General features: G+C 34.2%; 1 protein-coding gene across 1 annotated transcript in view; it reads right to left on the reverse strand.

The window, feature by feature from the left end:
- The window catches only part of LOC113229986 (prolyl endopeptidase), a 43,634-nt gene extending 33,573 nt beyond the window's left edge, over window positions 1–10,061 (reverse strand). The window contains exon 1 of the mRNA XM_026463693.1: window positions 9,950–10,061. The gene's annotated coding sequence lies outside the window, so the exon portion shown is untranslated. The remainder of the gene's footprint in view (window positions 1–9,949) is intronic.
- Between the last annotated feature and the right edge of the window lie 1,983 nt (window positions 10,062–12,044).

Here is a 12,044-nt window from a genome sequence, read left to right on the forward strand (position 1 = left end):
GAGGTTAGACTTTTGGAACCGTTTGGTACATAAAACTAATTTTTTGATAATTTTTGTGGATTGGATCCTTTTTGCTTAACTACGTCCAACGTTGATTAAAAAGTTTCAAACATAGAACATGAAACTGTGAATCGAAATATGTAACTTCAAAATTGTAGGTTACGTCTTTGCGTATTAAAGCGGAGAATATATTCAATAAGAAACTACTTAACAGTGCACGTTTTATGAAAACACACAAAATGAGTGCATGAAAATTGTACCTTACGTCACTTTAAATTTCCAGTATAAAAAAAATTACAGTTAGCATAAATCAAACTGCGGTGTATATTTAAACAAATCACACATAAAACAAATACTGTCGTAACTCAAATATTATGGAATTGATAAAATGCGATTTAAAAATTAAAAAAAACTGGTTGAACCATTGAGTATTAGTTTTTACTTATAAAGAAGGGTACAAATGTATTGGTTCTATTCAGTAATTTTTTGAACTTTCAAATAGACTTTCATCAGTTCCGTCATTTTTCAGTAACGACAGCAATTGCTTTGATATGCGAAATATTACTGATACTAACACAACTCATATGAATGAGGAAAATAAAACAATGGCACTATCAGAACAACGGAAAACAAATATCACAACCAATCTGTATAATGCCCCCACACACAATAAATTAGATAACTTGTTACATCATGCGGTACGTGATTTGAGCGTTGCGTCAATTGAATGGAACATTAAGGAAAACATTGCCTTTTATAGGGATCTATTAAGTACTTATTTATTGAGTGACTGTTTTTTATATTTGATAGTTTGTTCCGAAGTCCAGTAGGAATAAAACGGCGATAACGTAGGTATAAAAAAAAATTACTAATTCGAAAACAAACAATCATTTTACGTGGAAAAAACTATCTTGTGTAAAGTATCTTGGGCATGATCTATTAATAATAATAATAACGCACACACTAAATATAGCCTCCGCAGAAACCCTGTGTTATGGGTGCCATGGACACACACACAGGGTCGTATTCCAGAACTCTACTCAATACTCAAGTCAGGACTTGAGTTATTGCAGTGAGCACTGAAAATCATACTCAAGTCCTTGCCATTAGGGTCGTATTTCCAGTGCTTGAAATCATACTCAAGTCTGCTCAAATCCTGACTTGAGCATTGAGTAGAGTTTTGGAATACGACCCATAGACAACCACAAATGGACATAGTTATGCATACAAGAACCAACCCACACCTCGAGTGAAATTGAGTTACGTATTTAGGTAGAACACCAGACGTGTCTTTTACCCGCTCACAAAAGATCCTGGCAATATACCAAACCAAAACGGAGAAAATAAAAGTCCTTCAGGGTATCAACCCTAAATAAGTAACTTTTGAATAGCTAATCAGTACAGAGTACTAAAAAAACCGACCTCAAAAGTACGTGGAATTACGTCTATTTGCTAAGTTTTATTGAAATACCCCCTAGTTCGCCACTATACAGGACTTGACGCTGGAGATAATAAAAATAGGCCACACGCAAAATAGGCGCCTTGACGTCGAGTTGCGGACACTAGCCCGTTACACCAAGTATTACCAAGTAATAAAAATAGGTTCTCACTACGACACTACTCAAAGTATATTGAGAGAAAAACGCCTTGAATGGAAGAAATAGCAAAATCAACCATTAAAGTAATTGCTCCTAAATTAAAGTTAGGCGCTATTTATAAAAGTGAATCTTCATGCGTCAACAGCCTATCCTTCGAGGTGGATGATTTTGTTCAAAATGAAATGGGACCACTATGGAAGTACCCCCTTTCCAACAAAAAAGAATCATGAAAATCGGTTCACAAATACCGGAGTTATCGCGTAACAAACATACAGTCGAATTGAGAACCTCCTCCTTTTTTGAAGTCGGTTAAAAAGAACCATGCTGCTTAACTTCATACAATGTATTTTTTTAAATTATCTGGAAAGTGATATTTTGAGGGTATAATAATAATAACGCACACACTCAATATAGCCTCCGCAGAAACCCTGTGTTGCGGGTGCCATGGACACTCACATGGACAACCACAAATGGACATAGTTATGCAAACAAGAACCAACCCATACCTCGAGTGAAATTGAGTTATGTATTTAGGTAGAACACCAGACGTGTCCTTTACCCGCTCATAAAAGATCCTGGCAATATACCAAACCAAAACGGAGAAAATAAAATTCCTTCAGGGTACCAACCCTAAATAAGTAACTTTTGAATAGTCAAAAAGCACCATGCTGCTTAACTTCATATAATGTATATTTTTTAATTATCTCGAAAGTGACATTTTGTGGGTAGGTTCTAGTTTGCATAAATCCAAATTACACACAAACTCACGAGATAAATAAATGTAGGCCATACAAATATTTCTCCCGGCCCGGGAATCGAACCTGGAACCTCTGCGTGACCTCTGTGATCCGGCATGGTCACCGTTTGGCCACGGAGGGAATTGCATGTATAAGGACATGATGCTGAAATAGTATTAAGAGTATGAATGTTAAAAAAATATTAAAAACACATCCAAACTAATATCATAAATGCGAAAATAACTTCGTTATGTTTTCAAGCTTAAACCGCTGAACTAATTTTGATGAAATTTGGTATAAAGATAGACGGGACGTAGGAGAAGAACATAGGCTACTTTTTATCACAACAATAAAATTATGAAACTTAGTATAGTACTCGAAGTGCTTATTCTACGCAGACGAGTACCAGTTAATACCCATATTTTTCTTGTATACTGTAAAGGGTCATTTGCTTTGAGACGACACATACGACCTCTTGCTACTCATAAGTATCGAAAAAGTCGCTGCTAGAAGGAAAGCTGGACGTAGACAAAAAGCATGACTGTTGAGAGTCTATACAGCTTCAAATGGCATAACAGCGCATGACAGTGAAGCTGTTGAACCAGTCACTTTGGAAAAAATATATAAAAGTAAAATTCAGGATATACACTGATTACTATACGGTGTGAAAACACGATTCACAAAAATTTTCACAATAGAAAAAAACACAAACTTACCTCGAAATTTTACAAGAAAACCGGTGTATTCAATAGGTACTTTACATATACCAATGATTTTTTTTTATAACAACTGAACTAAAAAGAACACATATACTTATTACGTTATACATTTTTCAAATTGAAAACAAAGGTTTTCAACCAGTGCGTCGTGCCTGTTAAATTTACGGAGCTGAGACGTGGACACTCACGATACGTCTAGTCCATCAATTTATAGTCGCTCAGCGAGCTATGGAGCTATGTAGTTTCTCTGAAGGATAAAATATATATAAGATAAAATTCGTAATGAGGTTATCCGACAGAGAACCAAGGTCACCGACATAGCTCGCGCAATAAGCTAGCTGAAGTGGCAGTGGGCTGGCCATATCTGTCGAAGAACCGATAACCGATGGGGAAAACAAGTTCTAGAGTGGAGACCGCGACTCGGCAAACGTTGTGTAGGACGCCGGCCAGGTGGAGCGACGACCTGCGAAAGGTTGCTGGCGGGAAATGGATGCGACAAGCTGAGGACTGAAAGTGATGGTGATTTGTAAATAAATTCTGAAATAAAGCCAGTGCTCCTGCCGCTCAACCTAAGCAAAATGAACCTTAGTATCGACTAGGAGTCGAAAAGAAAAAAGTGTGGACTGGGATTACGAGTGCAGCGCAACAACTTCGTCACGTCGTCAGAGACAGCGACAGATATGCTGAGCTGACTGCCAGTCTTCACTGGTTAGAGGTACTTTAAGAAGATTTAAGAGTATATTGTACTTGAAATTATCTTTCTTTCTACGTAATAGGGTCGGTGTCCGCACTTAGGTATCCACTATTTGTACTTAATGGTATACAAATAGTGGATACCTAAGTGAGGGCACAGACTGTACCTACATATTTAGTCATACGTCTGCTATAATGTTCTGTGCCGTGTGTAGGTAGATTACTAGGTCCACTGAAAATCAGAAAGTCGACAATAAGCTGAGTGGATGACGGATTTTCTAACAACGCAGCGCATACTCAATTATTCCATTTTTGTTGATTAATTTAGTTACTTAAAGTACTGGCAGGCTATGACGTCCGTTTTGACAGATCACAATAGTGAGGTCAACTCTCTATTCATTATCGAAAATACATAATCAAATGCGAAATTTTAAGATTTATAACCAGTATTGCAAGGAGTAGCTGATTAAAAAGTTTTAATAAAACGAAAATAAAAATGTTTACTTAATATATCGCCAATTCGAAACTGCTTTGTTTTGCATTGAGCTTTGACTGCGAGTTTTCCGGAGGTAGAGTTGTGCTGGACAGCGATCCTATAGGTGACGATCGTATATGATTTCATTCTTAAAAATTTCGAATCTCGAAAAACAAATACCGAGTTGTGTCGTAAAATTATACATCCATACATTTTACTGCACTTTAATTGCATGCATTTTAATTTTTACTGTACCTACGATAGGACAAAAGAGTGAACCGTCTCGGTAAAGCAAGTGTCATCTGTATAGTGCTAACAACTAGTTTACACACTTTTACACATTGGCACTTAATTCTAAACTTGATAATCTGTATGCGTAAATGTTGAACTCGTAAGAAAAGAGTCGGCATTCGGTATTTTACAAAGTAACTACTGTTAAAAAAAAAACGACCTGTTAAATAAAGAAATAATTGAAAACTAGCATTCAGAAAAAGCATTTAGCTAACCCACGACTGGTACGATGGACCAAGATCGTTTAAATCCGTGTACGCTTTAAGTAAAAGAAGCGTTAATAATTTATTACCCTATTGTAATAGAAAAGATAAGCCGTTCCCAGAGATAACATTCATCGGTGCAAATATTTCTTCAACTATAGTTATCGAGTGCTGTATAGTTGATATACTGTTTGAAATGTGTTGCTGGTGGCGAATGGAGAAAATAAAATGGATTAAGGAGATATCAAATCGTCGCCTTACTTTCTCAAACTCGTATCATAAAGCACAAAGTTACTGAAATGCAAAAAATGGATTGTGTATACAAATTTAGCAGGCTGATTTCACATCACGTTTCTTTCTTATTCACACACTGACTTTTACCTATTCTTAAAGTAATGCATCCAAATTAACGCCCTTAATAAGAAATTCCAAATAAATAGAAAGTTTTGCCATCTCCTAAATAATCACTCTTTATAAGATACGAGTTTGAGAAAGTAAGGCATCGAAGTGAAGAAGTTTTAAAAAGGGTTTGGTTAGAGAGAGGAAGAGAGAAATCTTTTAAAGACAGTAGAAAACAGAAGAGGGAAAATGAATACATTACGTAGCGACGAAATTATGAGACTTATAATTGAGGGAAAGATAGAAAGAAAAAGAAGAAGACCAAGAATTGCGTACCGTGAACAAATAAAAAAGAACGTCAAAGTGGGCAGTTATAAAGTGGTCTAGCAGCTGGCTATGAACCGTGAGGAGTGGAGAAGGCTATACAGACGAGAGCCTGGCTCTTAAATAGGATGATGATATATGATGGTATATTAATATTATAGTTGATAAATCGTAACAAATTAATAAAAACCAAAAGGAAAAGCAATCCAACGTAATAAATTGATATTGAAATTTGTCATTTTTTTTATTGCAATAATTAATATAAATAATTAACCAATCGATAATGAAATTGATACGCTATCTTTTTTTTGCATTAATTAATTCGATAAAGTAATTTATGGAAAGCCTCTGCCTGTCCCAGCAGGAGACGGGCACGACGAGATGTATGAATGTGCAAGATATAAAACTAATATCAACTGATTTCGTTTTAAGTCATACTTTTGCTTTTTCATTATGTCATTAGGTAAACAGAACACAAAACATTACTGTTTTATACCTACATATAAAGACTCCACTCCAAGATGCTGGGAGGAGCCACAATGGAAAGGCTGAAAGCAATTTTTATTTTAAAGACACTACACCAGTTAATTTTTAGTTATTATTATTTTTAATTATTACAGTACCGGCTCGCTATGATGGTCGTTTTGACAGATTACAATAGTGAGGTCAAATCTCAATACATTATCGAAAAAAATATAATCAAATGCGAGTCACATCCATAAGATTTTAGATTTATAACTAGTATATTACAAGCAAGCAAGGGGTAGCTGATTGAAAAGTTCTAATAAAACGAAAATAAAAATGTATCGTCCTTCATTGATATGCCCATAGAGGGTATCATACAATAAGAACCTATACGTTATTTAAGACCATTGTAAACTTTATAATGAGCAATACATTGAATTTCTGACATTTCATATTTTAAATGTTGAATAAATGATATTAAATAAAGTCCTGAAGAAGAGAGTCTTATATAACTATTCGTTCTTTTGTTACATTCTTTTAACGCACACACTCATATCCGCATTTGGGAAACCTTGTATCGCGGGTGCCATGGACACACACATAGACAACCACAAATTACACCCAAACTCACGAGAGAAATGTAGGCCATACTAATATTTCTCCCGGCCTGGGAATCAAACCCGAGACTTCTGCGTGGCAGTTCAGCATGGCAACCGTTCGGCCACGGAGGCAGTTATATTATGGATACCTTTTTAAATGAAATTATCTACATTTTTGCGAGCATACAAAATATTTGAGTAAAATGTACTTTGACGCCACAGTAATGATACCAGTCTTCTTAAATGAAATATTTACTAAAACTATCTCATTTTAGCATAAAATAAGTTATCGACTAGTTATTGAAAAGTTGTCATTTCATTTATTGTCAATTCGAAACTGTTTTGTTTCGCATTGAGCTTTGACGCGAGTTTGTCGGAGGTTGAAGTTGTGCTGGCCAGCGATTCCATAAGTGACGATATTAGATTTCATTAAAAAAATATCGAATTTAGACCAACAAACGCCGAGTTGTGTCGTAAAATTTCAATAAATTTTACTGAACGTCACTATTGACAATAATGTAAAGCAAGTAGCTCCCTCAACGTAGTTATGAATTAATACAAAACTTGATGAACGGGCTAACGTCAAAACGACCATCATAGCGTGCCGGTACTATAATACAAAAATCGAACACTAAGAAAAATTCCTTCGATCCGGCTGGATACGAACCAGCGCCTTAACAAGTATACCGTGCCTGACGCTCTCCCAACTGAGCTATGAAACGAACCAGCAGACCTCACGAGTTTTTCTGTGATTGTTGCAAATCTTTGTTTTTTGTTTCTATCTACTACTTTTTTGCTGTAGAGCCATCTGTGTGAAATCTATGAGTTTTTCGTCACTCAACCAGGTACCCTTTGCCTGACTAGAGATGTCGTTTTAATAGTTGTTTATTGAATAACACGACGTTTTACTACCATGATATTCTTTTATTTTTGTGAAATTACTCCACTAGTTAGTTACAATAAAAAAACGTACATATTATTCTTATTTTTATCTCTTGCTTAACTTTTTTTATTTATTAAACTCGATACATCTGTAATATATTCTATACACTTTAAAGAGTAGTTTAATTTATCGTCCGGTATTTGAGCACCATTTCAAAATTACGAGGAAGAATAATTAGAAAACTCATATAAGTAAAAAGTGGCAACGATAGTTCCACACTCTACTAATACCAGAAACATGTATAAATACTTTTTGAAATCACAAACAATTATTTTGAAATAATGTGACACAATTATTTATTGTTCAAATAACTTATTACAGATACAATATCACACAGTTTAACACTATATTGAATTATATTTATATTACATAAGCACTTCTAATACTTTTTAAAATTCTAATTAAACATGTATTATTTTGAATTTTTATATGTGGTAAGACACAATTATTTATGTTGATATTAATATTGCCAATACATTGGAGTACATTCAAATTCCATGTCGTGCTTGAATAGCTTTCTCTTAAAAAAGCCATTCGTCGCTTAGGAAACAACACCGCTTAAGTAATTTTGAGTAATTTTAAATGTACATGAAACTGCGTTTATTATTGTATACAAGATATTTAGAGATTTTTTTTAAATTTCTAAATGGACAGTTATGGTTATGTATAAACCACCACTGTCTATTTGTTATGTAGTTTATTTTGATGTTCTGGTGGTAGCCATTCCTCAAAGCTTTTTTTTTTTCATTTTTTTTTTACATAGAAACAGATCCGTGTTATAGTTTTATGTTGTTTGGACAAAGAGCCCTGTGACTCTTTTCTTCCTTAGTCATTAAATGCTGATTGTGTTCTATTGATTCAACTTTCCCTTTCAAACGACTTACAGCTTTTTTAACTGCCAATTATTAGTTTTGTGTTTTGGATTAATATAGTTATGTAAACATATCATGGTTGGCTTAATTTTGTTTTATCTCATGACCTTGGATTCAAGTCTTCAATCAAAATATTAGAGATAATAAACATAGAAGGAATATAAATCAGTAATAGTTTTGTGTTGCCATATAACTGTTTTTGTCTTGTCTTTTATTAAAATGTAATTCTACCTAGTAAATAATTTCTTTAATTTGTGTATAAACTATGTAATATTACCTACTTTCATGTATAAATTACATCAATGTTCGGTCCAGGCTCCAAATCATTTTACTTTTCTCTTCTGGTCTTTATTTACTATTTATTTTACTTCGAAACAATATTTTTTGCTGACTACCTGCTACATTTTGATGTCTCCCTGAATAAACATGCATTAAAAGTCAAAAGTTCTTACACAAATTTTTATCAGGCTATAATGCTCCATTATCTATTATAAATTATTTCATACAAAAAAAACATAAATAATCTATGTTAATGTCACTCAAATGATTTAACTAGAGAAATATAAATTACACATGAGTAAAACTAAATGTTAAGGTTAATTTATGTCCATCATTTTCATCATAAATTTATTAAGTTTTCACTCTTTTAATTTTTCTTTTAATAATACATGTTTCATTGTTGTTGACTTTTGTCCTAAAAAAATGACACACCTACTATTTAATTTGTCCGGTTCAACAGGTCCGTTTTTTAAGAATGGATGGAAAACCTGTACGTAATATATAGTTCACAGGAGGCAGAGGGCTTTGTGTTACATAGTGCCAAATATTCATGTACATAAATGAAGCACAACCAACACTTAAAACTACTTTGCAGTTTTTCATTCCTATCTTAGGGTCGTATTCCAGAACTCTACTCAATGCTCAAGTCAGGATTTGAGCAGATTTGAGTATGATTTCAAGCACTGGAAATACGACCCTAACGGCAAGGACTTGAGTATGATATTCAGTGCTCACTGCAATGCTCAAGTCAGGATTTGAGTATGGTTTAAAGCACTCAAAATCATACTCAAGTCCCTGCCATTAGGGACGTATTTCCAGTGCAATCTTAATTGACTTGAGCATTGAGTAGAGTTCTAGAATACGACAACTCTACTCAATGCTCAAGTAAATTAAGATTGCACTGGAAACACAAGCACTGGAAATACGACCCTAATGGCAGGGACTTGAGTATGATTTTCAGTGCTCACTGCAATACTCAAGTCCTGACTTGAGTATTGAGTAGAGTTCTGGAATACGACCCTTAGTCATCAAGTTAAGTTTATTTAGTACTTATTCACTATTTCTATCAAAATGCAATTAAATGTATTTATATTTTAAGTGTCTAAAGAAATAATAAACACTTGAAGAATATTCTCTCTATAGTCCATACAGATATATTACCAGTCCAGATGGTAGGGTATCTGGGTAACCTAACATTTAAAAATATAAAAGTATTGGAACTAATTATAAGATATTTGCTGACCGAATTGTATCACCTAATCTTGAATAAATTGATAATTTAATACTATAATTGACCGTAAAATTGCATTGGAAACAATGCACTGATAACAATTCAAGATAATTTCATAAATAGCTTTCACGAGCGTCACCTAATAGACAAAAATAAGTAATTAAAAAATATATATACTCACAAATCTATATCTAGGAACGGTGAAAGTGGAAGCAGTTTTGGTATAATTCAACAACGGTCTTTGTTTAGACGTAAAAGTTGTTAAATTTATTAAAATCCGGTAGTGATTGGCAAAAAAGCACCGCACCGCCATGAATTGACGTTTTATGGTCAGTGTTGCAATTAAAAAATATATTTCTCATTGTTTAGCCATAGTGCTGCCATGTTTGCGGTTATTTATGCTTTAGGCTCAACTCACACTGGCGCAGAGTCGAAGCGTCGCGACGCATCATGATTCGCCTTTAGTATATTCATCTCTATTTTACCATTACTAAGGTACAAATTTGTGTTATGCAAATATGGAAAAGGGCGTCGACGCTTGCATTCACGAGGTTTCGAGCGTCACTTGCTCGAGCGCAGTGAGGCGTCAGACGCCGGCCACTTTACGTTTTGCAAATTTTACGGCGCATGCAGAGGTGTGGACCTCTGTAGTGGTCCCATTTAAATTTGAAGAAAATATTCCACTACTAAGGGTGGCAAACTAGGGGATGAATCCAGTTTCGCGCACTTTCTGATGGTGATACATAAGCGTGCCTTATTTCAGCGTGACTATGACCAGGATATTTTATTGTCCACACTGGAATAAGCTTATTCCGACGCCGACAGTACCATTTTTGATAATCTAGAGTATCAAAAATAGAGCCGCTGGAAAAAGCTTATTCCAGCGTGGACACTAAACCATAACTTTTGAACGGCGGACCGAATAAATCCACTTTTTTGCGACTAGAAACGACTAAATGGCGACTTTTTGACTAGTCAAATTTGAAAAAATCGACCATGGTCACTTTTTATGTAATAAGAGCTTGGTGACTGCGGGGATTTAAATTTGCGGCACTCCTGTTATATAAGAATGGAATGGAATATGGCTATGTATTTGTGGCGTTTATGTTTTGATTCTTGCTGGCAAAGAAGTGCTGAAAACTGTTTGAAGAAAATAAAAGAGATTAGGATAATTAATGTCATTTATTTATGATTGACCTAACTCAAGCAAAGTAACCCATCGTCCGTCATAAGGCACTATCGAGAAACGGACGCGTCGGACAAAGACAAAGATTATCTTGGTTGACGACAAATTTAGAGAAGAAATTTACCAATAGAAAAATCTGATTCAAATGATTTCAATGTCAATTTTATTTGTCTCTCACTTGAACAACGGTGTGAGCGAGAAACAAACACATATTTTATTTTTAAAAATTACACAAGGAGTGGATTCATTAATTCAATCGCAAAGAAAATAATTTGTAACATGTTATGTTATCATTTGTCATCAACCCACATTAATTAACAAGATAAATTAATGTCCATTGGACACTACAAAAGTATAATCTTATGTACTTTCAATAGTGCTTTGTCGACAAATTAGTCTGTTTGTTAAGTGTTGGGTAAGCATGCCGTAGTATTCGCATGATCCCTGTAGCATAAGTAATACAGTTACTTTATCATCAATAATTTGGTTTACGTGCTTGGAGCATTGGATCCATAAAATAGAATAATCAAAGTATAACCAACTATTTGCTTTATATATCTCGGCAATCTTCAATTTCTATCAGTTGTCCTGTGCAGTTGGTGCTGTCAGACTTTGTAGTATATAGTGTAGTATTGTAATCTTTATTTTGGTTATATTATTCTGTTTTTGAAAGTTAGATCATATTGAAAACTGGTGATAAATGAGGACTATTACGTCTCTTTATTAAATAATAAAGTATGTAGTTCTGAATATGTAAAAAAAAAATGGCGGATTTTGTTAGTCTTTGCACGAATAAATTTGTTATTATAAAGTATATTCTTAGTATATATTTTTAAGTATATTCTTAATTTCTTAATTCTGTGGGTTGTTACACGAAATCCCTATTACTTCGCAGGGACGTAAGCACTTCTTATACCAAACCATAGAGTTATTTGTCACCTTTTTAAGTGGCTGCTTTTTAAGGCTCTTTAGGTAACGATCAATAAATAAATAAGTTCCGATGATAAAAAATGTAATAATTCCTATACAAGGAAATCTGTACTCGAGTGCATTCGGAAATTCGAAGATTCCCGAGAGATATTAAGACAAC

This window comes from Hyposmocoma kahamanoa, unplaced genomic scaffold (assembly GCF_003589595.1).
Source record: "Hyposmocoma kahamanoa isolate Upper Pololo Valley unplaced genomic scaffold, ASM358959v1 63, whole genome shotgun sequence".
Taxonomy (NCBI): Eukaryota; Metazoa; Arthropoda; class Insecta; order Lepidoptera; family Cosmopterigidae; genus Hyposmocoma; species Hyposmocoma kahamanoa.